Genomic DNA, 26,187 nt, shown 5'->3' on the forward strand with positions numbered 1-26,187 from the left:
ATTCTTCCTGTGCATGTCCGTTCACAGGGTAAGTGTCGCTACTGAGTTTCGGCCCAAAAACGTCAGAGGTCTGTGGGTGACTCGCTTCTTAACAACATTAAGAAGTAACCAAGTAAAAATTGTGAAACGCTTCGATGGTCGAAAGGTTTGAAAAAGTCAAAATAATAAGGCGCATTTAGAAAAAATTTACGAAAGCAGAATCCACAGAAATATCGACCAGTGGTTCCGAGGCGACCGAGCCAATTTTCTATTTTACAAACATATGCATTAACTTATTGGAGATTGCTGCTCTTGCACTCACCTTCTCTCGTTTAATAGTTATTAATTATATTCAGCTGATGCAGCTGCCTGAAAAGTGACAGCAGAAATGCAAATATTGTACAAAATCGGAAAATTGTGCAGTTATTTGTTGTTTTCTCTATAATTATTGTTTTAATGTCTGGGATAGGCAATAAGCAACTATGATCATAAACCACATTCCTCAGGAGAAAAACTACCATTGAACGGACGGTGCTAGTAGCCACTTAAGTCTGTCCTTATATGGTCATAGGGTATTGCAGGGGTTCCCGAACTTTTTGTGCTCACGACCCCAGAAAAAATATTTACACTCTCGGCAATTAGATACTTTTTAATATCACATATGACAGAACATTTTTGTGCATTCAATTTTATAACATTTTTATAACATTGCACACTTCGTTTACAATCATTACTTCATATCAATCAAAGTAAAATATGTTGGCACTGATTGTTCATTTGAAATCACCATGTCGATGATTTCATGCAAACAAAAGCATTAAATCAGGCTTTGCACAAGTAAGTTCTTGCGAAGAGAACCAAAGGTTTTAAAGCACACTTTGCCACCTCTGGGTAATCCCCTTTTAATCCAAACCAAAACTCCTCCACAGAAACTCGCGAATGCAGGCCTTGTAGCGTTCGATCGCATGACAGCTCAATCAGCTGTTCGACGGCACTAGCTGGCAGATTAACGGAGCCCACATCACAGTGGAATGGGTCAATCACCCAGTCAAACGTTGACATATCAAAACCTGGAAAGTAGGTGGTAAAGTGCTCCTCCAGGCATTTCAAATGATCAGTCATAGTTTGTGCAGAGCACTGATCAGCAATGCTGTTGTCTGTCAAAAACTTATACAGCTGTGGAAAAGTGGCATAATTTCCTTTTGAAAGGTTCTCTCTCCAGAATGCTAATTTCCCCCTGAATCCTTAATACGGCCACTCATCTGTATTATATGTTTGTTTCACCACTGCTCATGTTCAGTTCATTAAGTTTCCCAAATATGTCCATTACATAAGCAAGGAGGCACATTTTGTTCTGGTCGCACACACACAAAAAAATAAAATAAAATACTTTTTTACATTCAAAAAGCTAACAATTCATCTCTCAGTTCAAAGAATTTCTGAGGTACTCGCCTCCTTGACAAATACCATGTGAAACAGCAGATTATCACGACAAGGTTTTGCAAATACACCTGCTTGCAGTGGATGTAGCTTGATAGTTTACTATTGTAATTACCTGTTGTAGTATATCTGTGATGGTCATGCTCAGTTAGTTTGCTGCCAGTTACTCGCAGTGTACCATACAATATGTCCATATAACAGCGGGGGACACATCCGTGATTAGCGTGTGTAGGCATGCCTGCCGGCCAGCCATGGACAGAGCTCTGTCCATGCAAAATCCTACCATCCCATGGAATTTGTATCTCTTCCATAAACTTTTGTAGGACAGCAAACATGCTTTGTGCGATTTTGGGCCTCAATTCTTCACTTCACTGTATTATTAAATACGGGTATTTTCTTTTTCTGTTTTCTTATTCTCATTTGCCACACAATAGGCCTCATGTATCAGACATAAGTCGAATGAAATTCCCCGAAATTCTTTGGAAATGTCGGTTTTTCGTAGGAGCCGAACAAACTTCACAATGTGGTCTCAGCTGTTCATATTGTGTGCAGAAATGAAAGCGCACGTTGTAAAGTGTGCTTTGTATCTTATTTTGATATTAAGTTGCAAAATTATTTTAATAAGCCCACTGAATATTATAATTATTCATATCATATAAAAACGCAACAGGATTCAACGTTAAAATGGAGCATTAAAATAAATATATCTTCTATACATAAAATTATGTATAAAAGTGATATGTCATGTGGCTGATGCGCTTCATTTGTTAATGAGTTTTGTTTTTTGCTCGCATTTCATTTCAGAGGTTGACGTGAATTGCTTTTCCCAGTCAGAAGGTGGTAATTTGGTCATTCCTATATGACGTAAACGCAGCATTAGACTCTCTTTAGATTACATTTATTGCTTTAGTAGAAGATTAAAGCATGTCAAGTGCTTTCTGTCCTTGTGAGCTGGCACAGGACAGTGAAAATATATCGCTCCTTGATAATCCCACTTTATAATTTTGCCTCCAGTTTTATGTCAAACCATTTTTGTTTTACTTGTTCCACAATATGTGGAACTCAAGATAGAGATTACAAAAATAGCAAATCTCTGATGCTTAGGCCAATGCAGCATTGCAGTCCTATGTGGCACATAAGTAGTGTATGTAGCCTATATAAACAAGATTAGGCTAATTCCAAATGTTTAGATGTAAGTTTGGATGAAAAGAAGAAAGCCTGCACACTGATATGCTCCTTACGCACCTTTATTGGAGACAACATTTTGATTCCAGTGGATCTTTGTCAGGTTAGGCACATCGCTTAATGTTTCTCCATGAGGACAATCAGCATAATTTCCTTGTCCGTTTTTGAATAGAATAAACATTGAAAAATAAATGTGAGTTCAAGTTTATTATAAGAAAACATCATGGCATATAAGATGTTAAATCCTAAATAAGTTTTATATATACTTTCATGTTCACAAAGAGAAGAAAAGTCTTCTACTGCTGTAGCCTATCCACTTAGAGGTTTGACGCATTCCTGTCACCTTGGGCCAGACTGGTCAAAGCTGACAGGAAGGTAACAGTAACACAAATAACCACACATTACAGCAGTGGTATGCAGACGAGCATCTCTGAAAACACAACACATCAAACCTATTTCTATTTATTTAGATATATTTCTATTTTTAGCAATTTGATCCCATTTGCTTATCAGACAACCCCACGAGGGGTCCCGACCTCAAGGTTGTGAAACGATGCGGTAATGTGAGATGTCACTTTGCATGCGCTGAAATTGACCCATATTTAGGCATTTTGAATATTAGGAATATTTCAAAGAATAAGTCCCAGGGTAAACGTTAGAAGAGATGGGATTAACTAGTCAAACCATGGTTTTTTTGTGTGAAAAAGTATTGACTTCATATTTCCATAGAGAATATCGCCCCCTTTTTGGGCTTTCACTCTTGAAGTGCCGTGTTTCAAGTTATTTTTTCTTAAGTTTATTGCTTTATGTCTATTTGGTGCCAGTACTGTAGCTATCTTTTTAACTACAGTTACGTAAGTAAAATGAAAAGATTGTTGATGTTGTGTTTGTCATTCTTTTCATTACAGAAGAGTGTAAGAAAAAGAACAAAATACAGTACCACAGGGATCTGAGTGCAGTATAAGGACAGTTATAAAAAAAGATTAAAAACAGAAATGCATACAAAATTATAAAAAAGAAAAGACAATGAAAAATAAATGCAACATATGCATTTTGTGGAATTTATATCGAAAACAAACTAAACGGCATATGATCCACAGAAACTGCTCATTGGCTTTTGAGAATTTAGCAATAAGCCATAGACTAGGCTTCAATTGGCGCCTCAGACCTGGGTTGGTGTATGGGACAAATTGCAGACTTGATCAGATTTGTCACAAAATTTCAGTGCACTCATTGCTGTTGACTGACACACCCCGAGCAGTGGCTCTCCTTCTATGGTGCAGGGCAAGTTACGATTTCCAAAGGGGTCTGGGCGCTTCTAAATCCATGATGAAAATACCACTTGCAAGTTCAACAGCTCATGACTCCCAGGCGCCAGCCAGAATATAGTGCCCTTAATGTTCAAAGACTCGCAAATGACAGAATGTCACATAGAATAAGAAATCTGAAAAATATTTCTTAAACCAATCCATTCCTTTTTGTCTAATGTATTCCTATTTTCAAGAAATGCATTCCCAAAATGCAGCACTGTCCACAGTATGATAAAATTACCCGCAAACAACCAAGTACTGAAGTGGTGACATTTATCATACATGCACACAGTCCTTAGAGATCAGACACTGAGAGAATAAGTTGCTCTTTAAGTTGAAACACTGAAATATTAACGAGGCCAGTCAAGAGCATTTGTAGCACAGGGAGTAATAGTTTTTAAGATACATCATAAAATCACTTAAGGCAGATTAGATGTGAATGGCAAATAAATTGATTTGGGTGGGGGACAGGGGGTGTGGGATGATGAAAACCTAGGTGGTATTTAACAGAGGATACATAGCACTCACATTCTAGAAGGGTATGGCATCTACGACCATGCAATTCATCAAAACTCCTTTCTGGCCAATCAAATAGTTTCCACATTGAAATAAAGTAGTCAGATAATAAGTCTTAGTACTTCCCACGAGTTTCAACAGCATGACTAAAGAAAAGACGTAAGAGGTATCTAAAAAGCCAAGTAAGTTAGAGTAAATTAACTGAATGAAACATGGGAGACAAGAGCAAATATGTCAGGCTCTAGATAAAACTGCGTAAAGGCCTTACTGAGCACAATAAACAAAACTAAACATCAGGAGTTTTCCAAAAGTCATTGGAATTATGACTGGAAGAGAGTGCTATGGTCGGAGGAAAGCAATGCAAACACGGGGAGAACATGCAAACTTGCGACAGAGAGGCCCCGGCCGACCGGGATTCGTACCTAGGACCTCCTGCTGTGAGGCGGCAGAGCTTCCCACTGCACCATATGTGCCGCCCATCGAAGCACCAGGAAATTTTGGGAGAAAATCTGGTTGTCTCTGCTAGGAATAGGTAGATTGTCGAGCAGGGCAATCAAAATTTTGTAATCACCTTATTCTGATTTAATATTTCATTTTCTCTGTTTGTAGTGAAACAATTCACACATGGTCAAAGCACAGGCATAGAGCTTTTATTTAAGGATATTTTTGAATACATTTTGTAGAATTGTTTGAGACAAATTAACGTAAATGCCATGACGTCCTGATGTCTGTGACCTATCAACATTATCAGAGTCTGGATATCTTATTTTCAGGTTTTCTTACAAGTCATATGAAAACTCTTTGCATTCAGTGGATATCTGGGATATCTATGGGAATTGGGGTGTGGGACTAGATTCAGCCGTAAATTGTGATGAACCAGTATGGAACACATTTGTTTGTGGAATGGCTTTAAGTCATCAAGGGTCCAAGGTATCAAATGAGCCTCAAACTATCATTATGCTGCTAGATATGCAGTAGATACTACAAGAATGGTAGAATTTATACAAATACCCTTTAATAAAAGCTCTGAGTCTATGCTTTGACCACATGTGAACATGTGACAAACATAGAAAGTAAAATATTAAATAAGATGAAGCAGAAAATAAATGGTTAAGTCAAAACAACATCCATGTTTCTCTCCAGACTTAAATCCCATCAAAACCCTATGGTCTGAAAGAAAGAGAACAGAGATGCATAACATAAACCGAAGGATATCAATAATTCTTATTGTATCACAAATTTTAGGAAGAGACTCATGGCAGTCATCTTTACCAGGGTGTTTGCACAAAGTATTAAACTGGGAGTGCCAATAATTGTGAAACCTGCTTTTTATTTGAAAAATGCAAGACTTACTCACGTTGGAAAATAAAGCTTATAGCCAATAACTATTATATATTTAGCAATATATTTATCCAATAATTCAGGATATTTATCTTGGTTGAAAACATGTTATCTTAAGGATCCAATGGAGGGAATAATAGCAAATCCATAACTACTTCTGAGTCCTGGTAATGGGGAATGTTGTCACTGATTCCATCCCTGACCACATTCCCACAGAACTACTTTCCAATGTCAGATTGAAAGATCTGAAAAACATCTTGAGAATTTTGTGCCCAGAAATTGTATATAATTACAGTAGCATCTTAAACTCAGATTTGCAATCCTCAGAATGTCAATCCCTGGTCCTAAAATGTGGCTTCTAGGGTAAAAGATGGTGGCCCTGAAGGACAATCCTCACAGAGGAGGCCAATTCCATGCATGGAGAAAGCCAATCTGTGCTCGTAGGAACCAATTCTGTGCACAGTGCAGGCTGAGAGAGTGAAGATTGTAATTCTGAGAGAGTGAGGATTGCCCTTCAGGGCCACGTAAAAAATTGTGCGTTCACGTATACCCACAGTGTTCCAGTGTTCCAACTGTTTGCCCTGAGAATACAAATACTGCTGTCAATGCAAACCTTTAGAATAATGTATTCTCTGTATTTTCATGCAGGAAACAAATCCAATATGGAAACTATATTACAGACATATTGTATTTCTTATTCGCTTTTAATCTCACACTATGTTCTTCACCAAAATGACAGGACAGAAGGTTACAGGCTAGAAATCAAATGTCAAATCTGAAAGGGCTCTTCTGACAGAATTTCCACTATGGACAGATGACCTGACAGCCTTGAAATTATGCTGCTCTGAGTTCAGCACAAGCTGAATGCTAACGAAGCAGAGATAACTGTATTAGAACTCCCCCTGCTGGAAATGAGAGAAATTTCTACTGTTTTCTTGTCTTTTTTACTTATATATTGACTGTCAATATTAAAAAGTTTTTCCGCCTACTTACAGTGATTAATGTTCACATGCATGTGAATACTGTGCATGGTGTCTAATATACTTACATATTACATGAATTAACTAGATATTTGGTTATCATAGTTACCATTGAGGAGATAATGGCCCAATCAGAGCCCAGTGCACTATGTGCTGTATTCTGTTACAGCGAGAGAATTCATGGCAGAGATCCCCAACATGTTTCATTTCATCCTGTTCTTGTTATAGTCCTCAGACTCTCGTTTTGAGGAGACACTGAGCAATCCCTATCACCATTCTGGCATTCCCCCAATTATAAAAACCCATAGAACCCACACCAGGGTAGCTTTTTAACATCAGCACAGAACAATATTGACGACTGCAGTGGGGTGCCAAAATTTGAGCGCCCCTGGTTAAAATGTCTGTCACAATGAATCTGTATGTGATCGAAAGCTCACCTGAAATCTTTTTTTTTTTTTTTTTTTTTGTGTCCCCGGTATCTTGGGCAAGCAGTATGATTGATCTAGGTGCCGTGTGTTTTGGGGCCAGTTTGATCTGTATCAGGGGAGTATTGGTACCCTTGTATTCTTCCAGCAGTGTCAGATGTTCCCCCTGTTGCTTATTTCATACTTTATTTAGGCATATGGGGATGGGATATGAGATGGGGGGGGGGGGTGGAGTAGCGAGTTTTCGTTTTTGTCTTCTTCCATGAGTAGGCTGTTACTGCTCTCCTCCCCCACGCCGCAGATTGAGGGGGGCCGGGGGGGGGGGGGGGGAGTGGCATAGGAGAGGGGAAGGGAGGGGGACACAAGTGATGGGGAGAGACACAAAACATAACAAGACATACGTTCAAGACAGTACAAAGACAACTACAACACTAAAGACTTGGCTGTAACAAGAGAAGAGGTTAGCATCAAGATGAACCAAATATTCATTAAAGTGGTATGTATGTACACGCATACATACCACTTCCACCAAGAAGGAGAGGGCTACAAAAACTCTTTCAAAGTTTCAAACTATTTCCACTGAAAATAGAAGACAAATGGAACAGTTGAAGTCAAGGCTTTCAGATAGATTGGCCGAGACCTGGTGAGAAATGCTCAGAACCCACACATCACTGCAAAAGAGCTGCAAAATAAATAAACATTGAGAATCCTGAAGCCTTTTGGAACAATATGCTTTAGACTGACAAAACCAAAATTGAACTTTTTGGCAACCACCAAAGAAGGCATGTTTGGGGGAAAAAAGGGTGAAGCCTTTGTAGAGAAGAACACCTTGCCAACTGTGAAGCATGGAGATGGATCCATTATGCTTTGGGGTTGTGTGGCAGCTGGGGGCTGTGCGAGTGGAAGGAAGAATGGATTCCACTAAATATCAAGAAGTTCTAGAGGCTTTGAGGTCAGTCCAGGCTTTGAAGTTGAAGAGAGGTTGGGTATTCCAGCAAGACAATGATCCATTGCAAACAAAATCCACCATGAATGGAATGGCATCCACAGTCCCCAGACATGAATATTATTGAAAATCTGTTTAGAGATCTCAAACATGCTGTACATGCAAGGAGGCTGAAGAATATTTCTGAGGTGTTCTGCCTGGAAGAGTGGGGGAAAATTCCAAATGCGAGAATTAAAGGACTCTTAGCTGGCTACAGGAAGTGTTTACAGGCTGTGATAGTTGCCCGAGGAGGAGTTACAAAGTAACAAAGTTACAAACTGACAGAATTCCCAAACGTTTGCACAGGGCCTTCATCTTTTTTATTATTTTGAAACTGGAAAAATTCTAAATAAGTAATCTTGCTTTCGAATTTGAAAAAATGTGTAATTTTACGTTGTACCATTTAGAGGTCAGGTTCGCTTCTGTTCACTTAAATATTCATTGTAAAAGGCTTTTTGACCAGAGGTGGCCAAATTCTTGCACACTACTGTACAGTACTTAACCTGAGGAAATATATATTTTCCATTGTGCAGCTCATAAAATCAAATAACAGCACCTGCTCAAGGCGAGTGTGACTACCGGTTAAGTAAATCCACCACACTTCAATTTTGCAGGTGCATACACCAGCCAAGTCTGAATAGAGCCCTAGGTGCATAAAAGAGAATAAATGGACGCTTGAATGGCATACCTGAGGAATAATCAGGACTGAACCATGTTGGGAATCACTTCCAAGACAACTGTGAAAAGGCAGAGGGGCAGTTTTAGGGCCTGCCACTTTCATGGCACTAGCCTACAGCTATACCATTCAAATACCATTAAACCCTGTAAAGTATTTTATGGGGCATAATATTAATCATTTGAATAATAAAAAGTAGCCTGAAGATCACTGACTCTGTGTACTCCTGATATGTGCAAATATATATTTCATGGGTTTGATTTTCAAATGGCCACCGATTTTTGTCCCCAAATAAGTGTTTAATTAATTCAAAACTACCTATTCAGACATAAAAGGATATCTGTAGGACACGTCTCCAGTGTCATCTATAAATTTCCCAATGTTTGGACAAGGTAACTAGGCAATTATAGGCAACATAGTCACTCCAGTCAAATAGTCACTCCAACAAGTGTACAAGGTGCAGGTGTCTCATGATTAAATTATTCACAACATTAAGGGGCACGTTTTTAAAGAACATTTACAGACAACAGGCAAAATACATATGACTGCTTTAATGCAGGAAAATAAGAGAATTGTCAAATTGAGCCGCTTGAAGTGTTTTTCCCCTCCATGAGGAATTTGCTTGCCTATTTATCATGTCATCTTATCACGCTCCCTTTCAGATGGTGCACGGTGCACTTATGCTTCCTTTTGTTAGACTGAGTTGCCAATTTCCGCAGAGATGGAGCAACTGCAGACAACCCCTTTCTTTGATAAAGTCCTTGACACCTGGACCAAGCTTGTGTGATCATCATCCATCATCACCGTGCCACATGCCACCTTGCCCTATGTCTGTTTTCCTGTATTAATATTGGGTCATTGGGGTCCCCATCTCCAGAATTCAGTGCTGAAGCAGAGATGTCTTCAAGAAGAAAGCACATATTCACTCAATATGGCATCACATATAAGACTTATATTTACAAGGCTACTTTCTCCTGGTGTTCCCTTTGAACGAGTAGTCAAATCTCGGGGTTGTGCTGTCATTAATGTCAACTGTAATGAAAATCTGGTGCAGCAAAATGAAGTTCTTTGATCAGGTCTTCATGCATTCTAGAAAACCCACCATATCATGAGGTCATGTTGCACTCCTTATATTTCAGAAAAGTGTAGTACATTTACTCTTGTCATTAGAGTAAATGTACTACATTAATTCCAACATTAATTCTTAGCAGAGATGGATACACTGTCTAATCATATTCAGCTTTCATCTTCCAATAATTATTGGTAAACTGGGTTTGTCATTTAAAGTTCAGGATCGCTGTATAGGTGGGGATACATATTTTGAGTAGTTGCATGAACTGTATAAGTGTTGCATGTGTAACCGGGTGCATAGATGTAAGGTTCAACCTAAAGTACGCCCAGTCACACAATATAACAGAGGCCCCCTTTACAGTTTGATAATAAGACAGAGACGTGGTCTAAGTTAAATACAATTACTTTATTAAATCAATTCTGCTGGAAGGCAATAATGAGGTTAAGACAAAAGCTCATATTCATATAAAAATATATTTATTTTGAATGTCAATTTTACCAGAATAAATAGGAATAAAATAGACTGATGTAAAGCTTAAGGATGGTGGGTGACGACACTGATGGGATGGGGCATACTCACCTTCAGGGCTCCCAATGTGTAGTTACAACCCAGTGCTCTCTCACAGCAAGCCTTACTACAAACAAGGTGATACTATATGTGATTCAGGTGCCATTAACACTTACACACTAACACGTGAGGAGGGTACCCCTATTGACTAACCCCGCCACCAATCAGCACCGAGCCCACCATACAACAAGAGACAAGTCCTAACAGTCCAAGAAATAACCTAACTACAGCCTACCTATACCAGTTGCTTCAATACATGAAAATAAAGAAAATAAAGTACAAGTGCGCCTCTAAGAAGCCACACCAAGACGACTCCAGGCACGGAGGTCTAATATAGGCTACACACCACGCGCACCAACCGCTGCGCACCTTAGGTCGTCCGGCCAACAACTAGTCTATAGCCGTGCAATGCGGGACACTAGCGAACGTACTCAACAGCAGACGGGTTCCGCCCACCTGATAAGCGCAACCAAACGAACTTCAAATAAAACAGCGAGGCAAAACAGCAGTGACTATTGCACCAAACAATCCATGGAATTCTAAGTTGCGCGAGTTGTTACTTCCGTGTTTCGGAGAAAACTCCGCAAACAGACGCATCGAAATCAGGGGACACAGCTAAATCGCGACGAATTACCCAACAGATAACGGACGGCTAGCTCTCATGGTAAGGCAGGCAGACATGAGGAGAGGACGAGACAGGAAACAGGAAATCAATCAGAAAAGATCACAGGAAGCGAAAGGAAAAACATTTAAAAGGTAGGGAGCCAAGAGATTGGTCCAAAAGATGAGGTCCTGCCGGTGCCACTCCCCCACCCCAATTACTGCACCATTAGGGACAACAGCGAGTCTAACTCGCCTTGTCACACATGGTTTAGCAAGAGATACAACTAATACAAATGTGCAGTTGTGTTGTTTTAGGATCAGTTCACTGAGTATGGCTGGTAAGTTAACAATTGATTAGCCTTACCCCATGTTCACACTAAGAGCGATTTGGTCGACCAGTTGTCAGTTGTCATGAAGCTGAGTGACGGCCAGCAACATGAGCAACTGGGCAACTGAACGACGAAAGTTGGCTGAAAAAGCATTGCGCATCGCCTGCCAATCAGAATATCGAGTTTCAGATTTATCCACCCAAAATGATAATATAAAAAATGTAATGACTGTAAATGTAATAAAAAATGTAAATAATTGTTCCGTCTAGGTTCGGTGCAGAAAAATGTGATGATGGTACAATCCAACCAGGTTTTCTACAATGTTTTTAAAAAAGAGTACAGGACAAGCGCCTTAAAAATTATGCTTTTTATGCAATGATGGTTGCCAAATTTAATATCTTATTATTAATTGTCCATAGGTAAAAAATAACAGCATTGTCAGAAATGACACTTAGCAGCATGTGAGAATAATGTCCAATCAGCTCCCAGCGCAACCAGCCCTCGTGGCCATGCTCAGGCTCTTCTGAGTATCGACACCTGCAGACTATTATTCAATTAACTCGGGGCTACTTAAAATACTCTGGGGCCTTTGTCTCTCTGTGAAGTATTGTTTGTTCTGAACCTTACTGAGCTTTTCCTACACAGTTGTACTAGACTTTTTTTTGACTGTGCCTGTTTTTTCTCGACTCGATTACTGGATTACGTTTGCCTGTTTGTTTGCTTGCACTTCTGATCTCCCGTGTTTTTACCTGATTACCTCTTCTTTGGATTCTTCTCTTGCCTTGCCCATCAAGTAAACACCTTTTTGAACTCCTGCATCTGGGTCTAACTCCTGCATCTGGGTCTACTGTAAATCATTACAGTAAGCTAGTATAATCATACGTACATGATAATTATGTGTTGTAAACACAAGGGTTGGGTATGGCAAATATATATATTTTGCTCTGCCAAAATCAGTTGCATCAACCCCAAAACTCTCTCTGAGTTTTATATGGTACTGGATGGCTATTGCTAGATGATCGGTAGCTGGTACGATAGCAACCAAGAAAGTTATATCACTAACTAGCGAAAGCAAATAATAATCATCAGTCTCATTGCACACCCACAGGAACCTGAACAATAATTTATATCATAGATGTTATATTGTCTAGGCTATTACCGTTCTTCACTTCAAACAGAGATCATAATGAGGAACTAACGGTCAACCCGTCAACCAAGTCGCTCATAGTGTGAACACAGGGTTAAAATTATGATAATCTTAATTTATAAGAACAAATATAAGAATTCCAAAACTCATTTAGCCAATTTCATGTTTTTTTCAGACCTAAATTTACAAAAGCAGTTAACAGACTTGGATGTTGTTTCCTTTAGGATGTGCACATTTACCCTGTTTGAGAAATAAATGTTATTTTTAGGATAGACCACTGACTGGAATCACTGAGGTGAAAACAAGAGGGAAGAAGAGACCAGAAATCTAATTCTGGGAAAAGATTCAATTCACAAACAAAGAATGTGACATCCAACCTAGTAACAAAATGCACAATTACATTTTAGATATACAGTGCAGTCCGTAAGTATTTGGCCAGTACCAGATGTTTTGTTGTTTTCACCTTGTACTCCGGCAAACAAGCAGTTGAGATAATACAATATGTGGTTAAAGTGCAGACTTTGTTTTACATCTATATTGGGTGAGCAGTATAGGAATTGTAGCTGTGGTTCTACATAGTCCCTCCAATTTTAGGGGACCAAAAGTAATTGGAAAATGGGCTTCTCAAATGTTTTTGAGGAGCTATAAATATGTAGCTGAATTCAAATTCAAAACTATACATTTTAATAAATGTAAATAAATTGAACTTACAGTTAAAACAGGTTATATTAATTTCACAGTTCAAAATTCCCCTCCGAGGAATCGCCACCTTAACGTGGTGGAGGGGTTTGTGTGTCCCGGTGATCCTGGGAGCTAGGTTGTCGGGGGCACTGTTAGCCCCCAGTAGGGTCTCCCAAGGCAAATTGGTCCCGGGGGAGGGGCCGGACTAAGAGCGATTCAAAGACTCCCATGACACGGCCACACAAAGACCCAGTTACCTCGCCCGGAAAAGGGAAACCGGGGCCCCCTGCTGGAGCCAGACCCGGGAGGGGAGCTCGTCGGCGAGCGTCTGGTGGCCGGGCCTTATCCCATGGGGCCCGGCCGGGCACAGCCCGAACTGGTCACGTGGGGTCGCCGCCCTGTGGGCTCACCACCTGCAGGGGTCGGCATCGGAGTCGGGTGCTTTGCCCAACGGGCAGTAGGCAAAGGCGGGGATCCGGGCGTGCTGATCCTCGGCGTCGCAGACTGGTTCTGGGGACGTGGAACGTCACCTCTCTGGTGGGGAAGGAACCGGAGCTAGTGCGGGAGGCGGAGCGGTACCAACTAGATATAGTTGGGCTCACCTCCACGCACAGTACTGGTTCCGGAACCAAACTCCTGGAGAGGGGCTGGACTCTGTTCTTTTCTGGAGTTGCTCAAGGTGAGAGGCGCCGGGTGGGTGTGGGGATACTCACAAGCCACCGGCTGAGCGCCACTGTGTTGGAGTTCCACCCGGGGAACGAGAGGGTCGCTTCTCTGCGACTACGTGTCGCTGGGGGGAAGGCTCTGACTGTCATTTGTGCGTATGCACCAAATGGCAGTTCAGAGTATCCGGCCTTCTTGGAGTCACTGGGTGGCATCCTGGAAAGGGTGCCACCCGGAGACTCCATAGTTCTGCTGGGCGACTTCAACGCTCACGTGGGCAATGACGGAGAAACCTGGAGGGGGGTGATTGGGAGGAACGGCCTGCCTGATCTGAACCCAAGCGGTGTTTTGTTATTGGACTTCTGTGCTGGCCATGGATTGTCGATAACAAACACCATGTTCGAGCATAGGGTAGCTCATAAGTGTACTTGGTACCAGAGCACCTTAGGCCAAAGATCGATGATTGACTTTGTGGTCGTATCATCAGACCTGCGGCCGTATGTCTTGGACACTCGGGTGAAGAGAGGAGCAGAGCTGTCAACTGATCACCACCTGGTGGTGAGTTGGATCAAGTGGCCGGGGAGGCTGCCTGACAGACCCGGTAAACCCAAACGTGTAGTGAGGGTGAACTGGGAACGTCTGGCGGAGGCCCCTGTTCGCGAGGTCTTCAACCCCCACCTCCGGAAGAACTTCTCACGCATCCCGGGGGAAGCTGGGGACATGGAGTCCGAGTGGGCCATGTTCAAAGCCTCCATTGCAGAGGCGGCAAGCAGGAGCTGTGGCCAGAAGGTCATCGGTGCCTGTCGGGGCGGCAACCCAAGAACCCGCTGGTGGACATCAGCGGTGAGGGAGGCCGTCAAGCTGAAGAAGGAGGCCTTTCGGGCTTGGCTGGCCCGGGGGTCCCCTGAAGCAGCAGACAGGTACCGGGTGACCAGAAGGGCTGCAGCTTCGGCAGTCGCTGAAGCAAAAACCCGGGTATGGGAGGAGTTCGGGGAGGCTATGGAGAAGGACTTTCGGTTGGCCTCGAGGAAGTTCTGGCAAACCATCCGACGACTCAGAAAGGGAAAGCAGGGCTTGTCTCAGGCTGTTTTCAGCAGGGGAGGAGAACTGCTGACCCGGACTGGGGATATTGTCGGGCGGTGGAAAGAGCACTTCGAGGAGCTCCTGAACCCGAACAACACGTCCTCTGTGGAAGAGGCAGAGCCTGAAGACTCGGGGGAATCTGCACCTATATCCCTGGCGGAAGTTGCTGAGGTAGTCAAAAAGCTCCTCAGTGGCAAGTCGCCGGGTGTAGATGAGATTCGCCCTGAGATGCTGAAGGCTCTGGACATTGTTGGGCTGTCTTGGATGACACGCCTCTTCAGTGTCGCGTGGAGATCGGGGACAGTACCTGCAGAGTGGCAGACCGGGGTGGTGGGGGACCGGAGGGTGTGCTCCAATTACCGGGGTATCACACTCCTCAGCCTCCCTGGGAAAGCTTACTCTAGGGTACTGGAAAGGAGGCTCCGACCGACGGTCGAACCTCGGATTCAGGAGGAGCAATGTGGCTTCCGTCCTGGCCGTGGAACAGTGGACCAGCTCTTTACCTTGGCAGGGTTGCTGGCGGGGTCATGGGAGTTTGCCCATCCAGTCCACATGTGCTTTATGGACTTGGAGAAGGCTTTCGACCGTGTCCCCCGGGGAACCCTGTGGGGTGTACTGCGGGAGTACGGGGTACCGGGGCCGTTGTTACGAGCCATCAGGTCCCTGTATAACCAAAGTGAGAGCTGTGTCCGCATTCTCGGCACAAAGTCAAGCACGTTTCCGGTGGGTGTTGGACTCCGCCAAGGTTGCCCCTTGTCACCGGTCCTGTTTGTGGTATTCATGGACAGGATCTCAAGGTGCAGCCGAGGTGAGGAGAGTGTCCGGTTTGGTGACCTCAGAATCGCATCTCTGCTTTTTGCGGATGATGTGGTTCTGCTGGCTTCATCGGACCGTGACCTTCAGCACGCACTGGAGCGGTTTGCAGCCGAGTGTGAAGCGGCCGGGATGAGAGTCAGCACCTCCAAGTCCGAGGCCATGGTTCTCTGCCGGAAAACGGTGGATTGCTCCCTCCGGGTTGGGAACGAGTCTTTGCCCCAAGTGAAGGAGTTCAAGTATCTCGGGGTCTTGTTCACGAGTGAGGGTAGAAGGGAGCGTGAGATCGACAGGCGGATCGGTGCAGCGTCAGCAGTAATGCGGGCGTTGCACCGGACCGTTGTGGTGAAGAAGGAGCTGAGCCGGAAGGCGAAGCTCTCGATTTACTGGTCGATCTACGTCCCAACCCTCACCTATGGTCACGAGCTTTGGGTAGTGACCGAAAGAACGAGATCGCGTATACAAGCGGCCGAAATGAGCTTCCTCCGTAGGGTGGCCGGGCTCAGCCTTAGAGATAGGGTGAGGAGCTCGGACATCCGGAGGGAGCTCGGAGTAGAGCCGCTGCTCCTTCGCATCGAAAGGAGCCAATTGAGGTGGTTCGGGCATCTGATCAGGATGCCTCCCGGGCGCCTCCCTTTGGAGGTTTTCCGGGCTCGTCCAACTGGGCGGAGACCCCGAGGGAGACCCAGAGCCCGCTGGAGAGATTATATATCTCTCCTGGCCAGGGAACGCCTCGGGATCCCCCAGGAGGAGCTAGAATGCGTTGCTGGGGAGAGGGACGCCTGGAATACCCGGCTTTGCCTACTGCCCCCGCGACCCGACTCCGGATAAGCGGGTGACGATGGATGGATGGATGGATGGATGGATGGAGTTCAAAACATTAGCATTAGTTCAATTCAATGTTGTCTTAAATTCAATCAGCAGTAGCATACATCAATGCATTCGTCACCAAAAGAAATGCACAGTTCCCTCTGAAAGTATTTGTTTTAGCAAGACACACCATACATTTGGGGTTGGGATAAAAAAGATGAACACGAGACTATAGAGACAGAGAGTATTTAAGTGAATAACACTTAATATTTGGTACCATATCCCTTGCTTACAATAACTGCATCATGCCTGCAAACCATTGACATCACCAAACTACCGTAAATCCTCAGATTTTGTCCAGGGTCTTTTATTTACTTAGGCTGCACAAAGCACAGGCCTTTATTTCTTAAAGGGCAGGCTTGTATTTGAGGCAGGCCTTTATTTCTTATTAGGCTTCTGTTGTAGAATTTTATTCTTAGAAATAAAGTAAAAGTAATTTAAAGTGGGCCAACACTGTTCAACACTTCCTGTAACCATTCAGAAATCAATTAGTGTAGGCTAATCAGGAAACACCGTTTGGTTAGTTATAGTGTCAGTCTTAACAGACTTAGTTTATTGCAAATATTTTCAAACACAATAAATCACATGCAAGTCCAGAATCCATAAAATAACAACTTGCCAGACATGCCTTCATGAACAATAACAAATTAGTGTAGATAACAGCAAGTTAAGGATCTTTTTTTCCTAAAGTGCGTTTTATTGTGAGACATGCGTTTCGTTTGGAGCAGCAAGCATACCGGTAGGCTATCAAAAGATTTTTGCTTTGGTTTGGGATTTAATTTACTTTTGGTCTGTTTGATTCTATTGCTAAATGTTGGGACTGATGGGCACTGAAATCTGGGGGGTATTTGATGGTTCACTATTAAGTTTTATGTAGTTGAAAGAGTGTCGGGATTTCCACCCGTCTGTTTATTGCAAGCCAAGGAAGCCGCTTTCATTCATTCATTGAACGTGCGCTGTGCTGTAAATTCATGGAAACCTTATTGCGTACCCAAGTAGCCTAAATTGAGTTAATTTTTTATTTTGCCTGATTTACTTTTTATTAAATTCGTAGGCTGGAATGCCTCGCGGCAACAATTGTGTTTAAATGTATACTGCTTCAGCCTTTGGCAAGCTACTTAGAAGGGGGCGGCAAGCGACTGGTAGCTTGAGAGCAACGTGTTGGAGACCCATGGTGTAGGACAACGACTTTTCATTGGCAACAGTATTAAACCAACCAGCAATATAAAATATTAAGAAGAGCTCTTTTATTTAATTGAGTTAAATCGAAACAATGTCTTTTAGTGCTCATGGACTGATACTGGTAGGCAATATTACCCCGGCTTGTATTTGGGGGCCGGTCTTTATTTGTCCGAATCGGCCACGCCCCCGGCTATTATCCGAGGCCCGGCTTCAAATTGAATCCCGGACACAATTTGAGGATTTACTGTATTGCATTCTTATTTTGTGATGCTTTTCCAGGCTTTTACTGCAGCCTCTTTCTGTTGTTGTTTGTTTTTTGTTTTTTTTCCTTTAATCCCCTCTTCAGGAGCATGCTCAATGCTCAAGGTCTGGTGACTGACTTGGAGGTCTAAAACCTTCCATTTTCTCTCCCTAATGAAGTTCCTTGTTTTGTTGGCAGTGTGTTTTGAGTCATTGTCTTGCTGCATGATGAAGTTCCTCCCAATTAGTTTGGACGCATTTCTCCATAAGTTGGCAGACAGTTTTTGTATACTTCTGAATCCATCTTGCTTCTACCTTCATGAGTTACATCATCAATAAAAAAATACTGATCCTACTTGAGAAGCAGCCATGTAAGCACAGGCAATGACACTCCACCGTGCTTCATAGATGAGCTTCACTTGGATCCCTTCTTTCTCCACACCTTTCCATCACTTTGGGAAGGTTAATCTTTGTCTCATCAGTCCATAGAACTGTGTTCCTGAACTTTTGTGGCTCATCGCTGTACTTTTGGAAATTGTAATCTTGCCTTTCAATTCTTACTACTGATAAGTGATTTGCATCTTGTGGTACAGCCTCTATATTGCTGCTCTCTAAGTCTTCCTCACTCAGTACACGATTTTCTAAGCTTCAAAATGACTATTTTCTCCCAAAGACAGCTCTCTGGCCTTCATGTTGGTTAATCTTTTTAATCATTAACATTTCATAACTTTCTTTCTATTTCTAAATGCAGCCTTCACAGGCAAACCCCAAGGCTAAAACCAAGAGTAGATATTTAGATCTATTTATTATTTAACCAATCAATCTAACAGGACACAGGCAACAAAAAACACCTGTCTGTCACCTAAAAATTGGGTGGTCTGATACAAAAATTGATATGTTTTAAATTGTTTAACAAATATAGATAAAAATACCAGGAAATAAAAGCAGAAATTCAGATGAAATTCTCATGTACGTATTTTGACCGTAATTGTCTTCAGTGTATAGCAAAAACAAAGGAATGACCTTGCTGTTCCAATACTTTTGGAGGTAGATGCATCCCAATACTTGAAAATAATCTAACCACCGTACCTCTACTTGTCTTTTCTGAAGACAAACAGCTGAAAGGAGGATTTGTTGTTTTGAGTGGGATGCACTGCATGTATCCTCCTTTCATCCACTTGTCTCCTCACCCCATACTTCTGGATTGGAGGCGAGGTGGTAGTGAAGGAAAGGAGGATACATTTTCGGAGTATTGGGACACACCTGCATTTGAAGCCACTTTATTGGGACAGTGGAGGGAGGACACAAAAATCAGTTTCCGGGGCACAGAGACGAGGGGTGTGTCCCAATACAAAAAATGGATCCTACTTTCCTTCATTTGTCTCCTCCTATTTGTCCAATCCAGAAGTATGGGGGGGAGGAGACAAGAGTTTTTCAACTATTGGGACTGTACTGTCTGTGGTGTTACTTCTCACACCACTTTGTAACATGAATTCATGATGTGTTGTCTGTAGTGTTACCACCCTACATACAGCAAATCACTATCTGTATTTCTTTTAGTTTTCTTCGCAACAGATTGTGAAGTGATGGTAACACCACAGACATAAATAATATGAATTTTAAAAGTGGATTTATTAAAAAAATGTGGAAGAATAGTAGTAAAATGTTGCCAAATGAAAGACAATTCATTTTTTTTGTTGCATTTTCTCAGCTGGTTTGCAAGAGTTAACAAATAATCACTATTTGCACACCTGGATTTTGGGAAGTCTATCCCATTCTTCCTGGCAGATCCTCTCACACTTTGTCAGATTGGATGGGAACTGGCATCTTCAGGTCTTTCCACTGATGTTCTCTGGGATTTAAGTCTGGGCTTTGGCTGTGCCACTCAAGGTAACCACTCCAGCCCTGTTTTTACTGTATACTTTGGGTCATTGTAGCGCTGAAAGGTGAACATTTTTGTCTCATCAGACCAGATAATCTTCTTCGTCATTCTCTCAGAGTCCGGCAGTTTGGCAAACACCAAGCCGGCTGTCTTATGCCTTTTACTTAAGAGTGACTTCCGTCTAGCGACTCTACCATAAAGGCCGGATTGATGGAGTGCTGCTTAGATGGTCGTAGAGTGGAGAGACCATCTAGAGTGGTCACCTCCTGGACCAAGGCCCTTCTAGCCTGGTTACTCAGTTTGGCCAGACAGCCAACTCTAGAAAGAGTCCTGGTGGTTCCAAACTTCTTCTATTTCACAATTATTTCGGCCACAGTGCTCCTGAGAATAATCAAAGCTTTAGAAATTATTTTATACTCTTGCCTTGATCTATGCCTCGCCACAATTGTGGAGGTCTATAGACAGTTCCTTTGACTTCATGGCTTGGGGTTTGCCCTGACATGTAGTGAGAATTAGTGTAGAGGATATACAGGAAGGGACTCAGGACACAACTTTGTCGGGCTCTGGTGTTAGTGGTGAAGATTGAGGATGTTGCTGTGCCCGCTCTTACTGATTGTGGTCTGTCACTGAAGAGGCTGTGTACCTAGTGGATGATGAGCAGTGAAACATTGACCTGGAGAAGTGTCTTAATATTTTTTTACCTCATTCTGAACACATACAAGATACAAGAAAATACAAGACCAGCTTAACAACACGAGTGAAAACACGGAGATGAGACATAATTTCAGTATGTGCAATAACAAACTGTGCAACTGTCAGGATGGTCGTAAACATAGCCTATTATCATTTTTACAAGTTTGTATTATCATGCAGTAGCCTACAGGCTAAGGAGTACAATAACTGGCAAGCCTGCTATCTAGCCAAAGAAATACACACAGCAATGTATTTCAAAAACATTGTCAGTCTCTGCTCTAGCAAAGGTTCTCTGGGCTTCAGGGAACAGCATATCTATGGCCCAGGAACGCAAAAGAAGTCTGGCAGCAGCTAATCAGCATGGCAAAAATATGTTACCTGAAAGAGAAAAAACACCCCTCCAATTGAACCCCCTTGTGGGCGCAATCCAAGTACGCCCCACAGCCAGAAGCAAGTGGCATGCCTAGCCAAAATTGACAGATATGAGAGAAAAAAGGAAGTACTTTAAATATTATGCACTTATTTAAGCAATTTACTGTTGGGTAAATTACCGATTTAGCAGACAGAAAAGCCAATGTTAAATATTACCAATATTTTTCTTCTTTTTTTCCTCACTGTCAGATGGGGGGCAGGGCATTGCCCGATGCGCCCCTATTCAGCCACTGTCCAATCTAATGGTGAACTATTACCTGCCGGGCTATTGGTATTGCCAGCCATGGTTACAGTGTTTAAGGGTACAGCATGCATTCCTGTGGTCAATGGCTGCAGTGTCACGTTTCAGGTCTGTCTTGCCCTGTTTTATGTTTTATCATTTGTCTTAGTCACAAATTGTCTTATCATGTATTATGTTAGTCTAGGTTCGTCATGTTGTTTAGTTTGTTTCTTGTTACGATTAATTTTCTTGTCATGTCTAGTTATGTTTCGTTACAATTATTTTACCTTGTTATGTTGAGTGGTTATCGTCTTAGTTCGTTTAGTGTTATGTTTTGATTTATGTTTATTGTTACGCAGACTGGTTGTTGTTTAAACATACACTTTTACATGTCTTTCCGCAAACCTTGCGTTCCGGCTTTCTTTCTCTCTCTTTCTGTCACTCACACCCTAATTGTTTCTATTTGTCTATTTACTAAAACTACTAATGCTAGATCAGGATTGGGTAAAACTAACAGACTAATCATGTGTTCATGTTACCTTATGTTTCTCGTGCATGTCATTTACTAATTTACTAATGCCTGGGCAGGATAGGTTTATTACTAACGATTACTAATTACCTTGTTAAACTTGTCATCCATCGCACCTGTTTTCCATTCCCTAGCTGCTCTCTAACTAATTGTCTACACCTGTCTACACCTGCATTTATAGCCCAGTCGCACTTCTGTTTGTGGCGAAATTGTCTGCCTCTTGTCCGTCAAAGCAACTCTTGAGCATTATTACTATTGATTACACGTTACGATCCAAGCCTGTTTATCGACCACTGTTATTGTTTTCCGTTTCGTTGACCATCGCTTGTTTTTGACCACGTCCTCGCCTACTGTTTTTGTACCTTTGCCTCGCTGTTTGTTTTATGGTTTCGACTTCCGCATCGCCCTCGACTACGACTCTGCCTGCCGCCCGCCTGTACTTCTGCCCCGTTGACAGCTCTCCTGCTACCGGACCTCCCTGCACGTCTACTGACTATGAGTTTGCCTCTTCCCTCGGCACCGTGTTTTTTTATTGTTTATTGTTTTATTGGCTGGATCTACGTGTATGGACTTTGCTTGTTTTGACTACGCTCCTGGGATCCGTCCCGAATAAAGCCCTGACGGGACTTTATTTTACTATTGTTTCTGAGTCGTGCATTTTGGGTCCAACCCCCACGCACCCGTCTCGGAACAATTTCGCCACAATGGACCCTGCTGACTCTACTACCATGTTCCACGCCCTCCAGGAACAAGGAGCCATCGTCCGGCAGCATTCACAAGGAATCTCAGAGCTTCACCTGGAGATTTGTGAACTGTGTGCGGAGATGAAGAGGCTCGCCGTTGCGGTCCTGCCACAACCCCCTCCGGAGAGGTTCGGTGGAGAATCTGAGAGGTGCAAGGCGTTCCTACTCCAATGCGACTTCGTGTTCAAGCAACAGCCCCAGACCTACAACAGCGTCGACCGTCGGATTGGCTATGTGACGGGGCTACTCAAGGGGAGGGCGTTGGACTGGGCTACGGTGGTGTGGTCCGGGGATTCATTCCCTCCTCGTTACCCTGTCTTCACCGATGAGATTCGGAAGGTTTTCCAACACGTATCCAGCGACCAGGAGCCATCCCCGAGACTGATTGCTCTGCGCCAGGGACGGAAGACCGTGGCCGACCACTCCATCGACTTCCGCGCCCTCGCGGCGGCTACTAGCTGGAACGATGCGGCGTTGGCGAATCTCTTCCTGGCCAGCCTGAGTGAGTCGCTCCAGGACGAGTTGGCGCGACTGGACCCCATCACCCAGTTCGACCAGCTCGTGCGCACCACGATCTGCCTGGACAACCATGCCAGACAACGTCGGTCGGAGAGACCGATCCTTCTCGGCAACCCGTACCCCAGGCAGGGGCCAAGTCCTCGACTAGAGGAGCAGCAGTCTGAGAGGCCCGAACCCATGGACCTGTCCCGGGCCGGTAGGAGGATCTCTACCGAGGAACGAGCACGCGGCAGAACCACCGGTTCGTGCTTCTACTGTGGGAGGCCGGGTCACACCCAGGCTCGGTGCCCCTTCAAGACCAAGAGACCAGGGGAGGTGAGAGCATTCGACAGACATGAAGGTTCTTATAGAGACAACCATCGTCCCACGCTTACCACCCTGGTAATTCTTCCCGACAGAACAACCCGGGTTAACGCGTTGGTGGATTCTGGAGCGGACGCCAACCTCATTGACAAAGATTTGGTGTCTGAACTGAACATCCCCACCCTCCCTCTACCCCACCCTGAGAATGCGCGGTTGCTGGATGGAAGGACTTTCTGCCACATGACGCACATCACCATTCCCATACAACTGGTCATTTCTGGAAACCATCGGGAGATGATCCAGTTCCGCGTCATCCGGTCCCCCAATGACCAACTCATCTTGGGATTACCCTGGCTCCAGAAACACAACCCCACGATCAACTGGAGTTCTAACCAAGTGCAAGCATGGAATCCTAAATGTCATCTGTCCTGCTTGCATTCCGGTCCACCACCAGCAGAGGGAGTACCAGCTCTACCACAGACTCCCAAGCCCTCCCTGGAGAGGGTTCCCACTCCTTACCATGGCCTGGGCACGGTGTTCTCCAAGACTCAAGCTCAGTCACTGCCGCCTCATCGACCCTACGACTGTGCCATTGAGCTCCTTCCCGGTTCGTCACTCCCCTCAAGTCGCCTATACAACGTCTCCAGACCAGAAAGGGAGGCTATGGAGGAATACATCCGTGACTGCCTGGCTAACGGACTAATTCGCCCATCTTCCTCTCCCGTCGGTGCAGGATTCTTCTTCGTTCAGAAGAAGGATGGCTCCCTACGCCCGTGCATCGACTACAGAGAGCTGAACAACATCACGGTGAGGAACAAGTATCCTCTGCCCTTGATGGACTCCGCGTTCCACCCTCTTCACGAGGCCACCATCTTCACCAAGTTGGATCTCCACAACGCTTACCACCTGGTCCGTATCCGTGAGGGCGATGAATGGAAGACCGCCTTCAACACCTCTCTCGGACACTTCGAATACCTGGTCATGCCATTTGGCCTCACCAATGCTCCTGCTGTGTCCCAGGCCCTGGTGAATGATGTTCTTCGGGACTTGTTGGGCCGCCATGTGTTCGTCTATCTGGATGACATCTTAATCTACTCGACTAATGCCAAGGATCATGAGAACCACGTCAGGCAAGTGCTACAGAGACTCCTTGAGAACAGATTATTCGTCAAGGCGGAGAAGTGCGTCTTCCACTCCGACACAGTTGAGTTCCTTGGGTTCATCCTTGAGAGGGGACAGATCAGGGTGGATCCCAAGAAGATTCTGGTGGTCACCGACTGGCCCACACCCACCTCACATAAGCAACTCCAGCGCTTCTTGGGATTCGCCAACTTCTACCGAAGGTTCATCCGATCCTAGAGTCAAGTGGTCTCCCCTCTAACCAAGCTCACGTCCACTGCGGTGCCATTCCGGTGGAGCCCTGAAGCTGAGACGGCCTTCACCAAGGTCAAGAGACTGTTCTCTTCCACTCCCATCCTGGTACACAACGTCTCCAGACCAGAAAGGGAGGCTATGGAGGAATACATCCGTGACTGCCTGGCTAACGGACTAATTCGCCCATCTTCCTCTCCCGTCGGTGCAGGATTCTTCTTCGTTCAGAAGAAGGATGGCTCCCTACGCCCGTGCATCGACTACAGAGAGCTGAACAACATCACGGTGAGGAACAAGTATCCTCTGCCCTTGATGGACTCCGCGTTCCACCCTCTTCACGAGGCCACCATCTTCACCAAGTTGGATCTCCACAACGCTTACCACCTGGTCCGTATCCGTGAGGGCGATGAATGGAAGACCGCCTTCAACACCTCTCTCGGACACTTCGAATACCTGGTCATGCCATTTGGCCTCACCAATGCTCCTGCTGTGTCCCAGGCCCTGGTGAATGATGTTCTTCGGGACTTGTTGGGCCGCCATGTGTTCGTCTATCTGGATGACATCTTAATCTACTCGACTAATGCCAAGGATCATGAGAACCACGTCAGGCAAGTGCTACAGAGACTCCTTGAGAACAGATTATTCGTCAAGGCGGAGAAGTGCGTCTTCCACTCCGACACAGTTGAGTTCCTTGGGTTCATCCTTGAGAGGGGACAGATCAGGGTGGATCCCAAGAAGATTCTGGTGGTCACCGACTGGCCCACACCCACCTCACATAAGCAACTCCAGCGCTTCTTGGGATTCGCCAACTTCTACCGAAGGTTCATCCGATCCTAGAGTCAAGTGGTCTCCCCTCTAACCAAGCTCACGTCCACTGCGGTGCCATTCCGGTGGAGCCCTGAAGCTGAGACGGCCTTCACCAAGGTCAAGAGACTGTTCTCTTCCACTCCCATCCTGGTACACCCCGACCCTACCCGCCAGTTTGTGGTTGAGACGGATGCTTCCGACATGGGGGTGGGAGCTGTGCTCTCTCAGGTGGTGGCCGCGGACAACCGACTACACCCCTGCGCCTTCTTCTCCAAGAAGTTGTCCCCGGTGGAGAAGAATTATGATGTCGGAAATCGAGAACTGCTGGCAGTCAAACTGGCGTTGGAGGAGTGGAGACATTTACTGGAGGGGGCCGAGAAGCCGTTCATCGTTTGGACCGACCACAAGAACCTGGCATACCTCCAGACAGCCAAGAGGCTGAACTCCCGACAGGCCAGATGGGCACTAACGTTCTAAGAACATTAGGCCTGACGCCCTTTCTTGCCAATTTAACACCTGTTTTGAGGGTGAGGTTCCTGAGACCATCCTTCCGGCCTCCTGCACCGTGGGGTCCGTCACATGGAAAATTGAGTCGGTGATC

Source organism: Conger conger, chromosome 3 (assembly GCF_963514075.1).
Source record: "Conger conger chromosome 3, fConCon1.1, whole genome shotgun sequence".
NCBI lineage: Eukaryota > Metazoa > Chordata > Actinopteri > Anguilliformes > Congridae > Conger > Conger conger.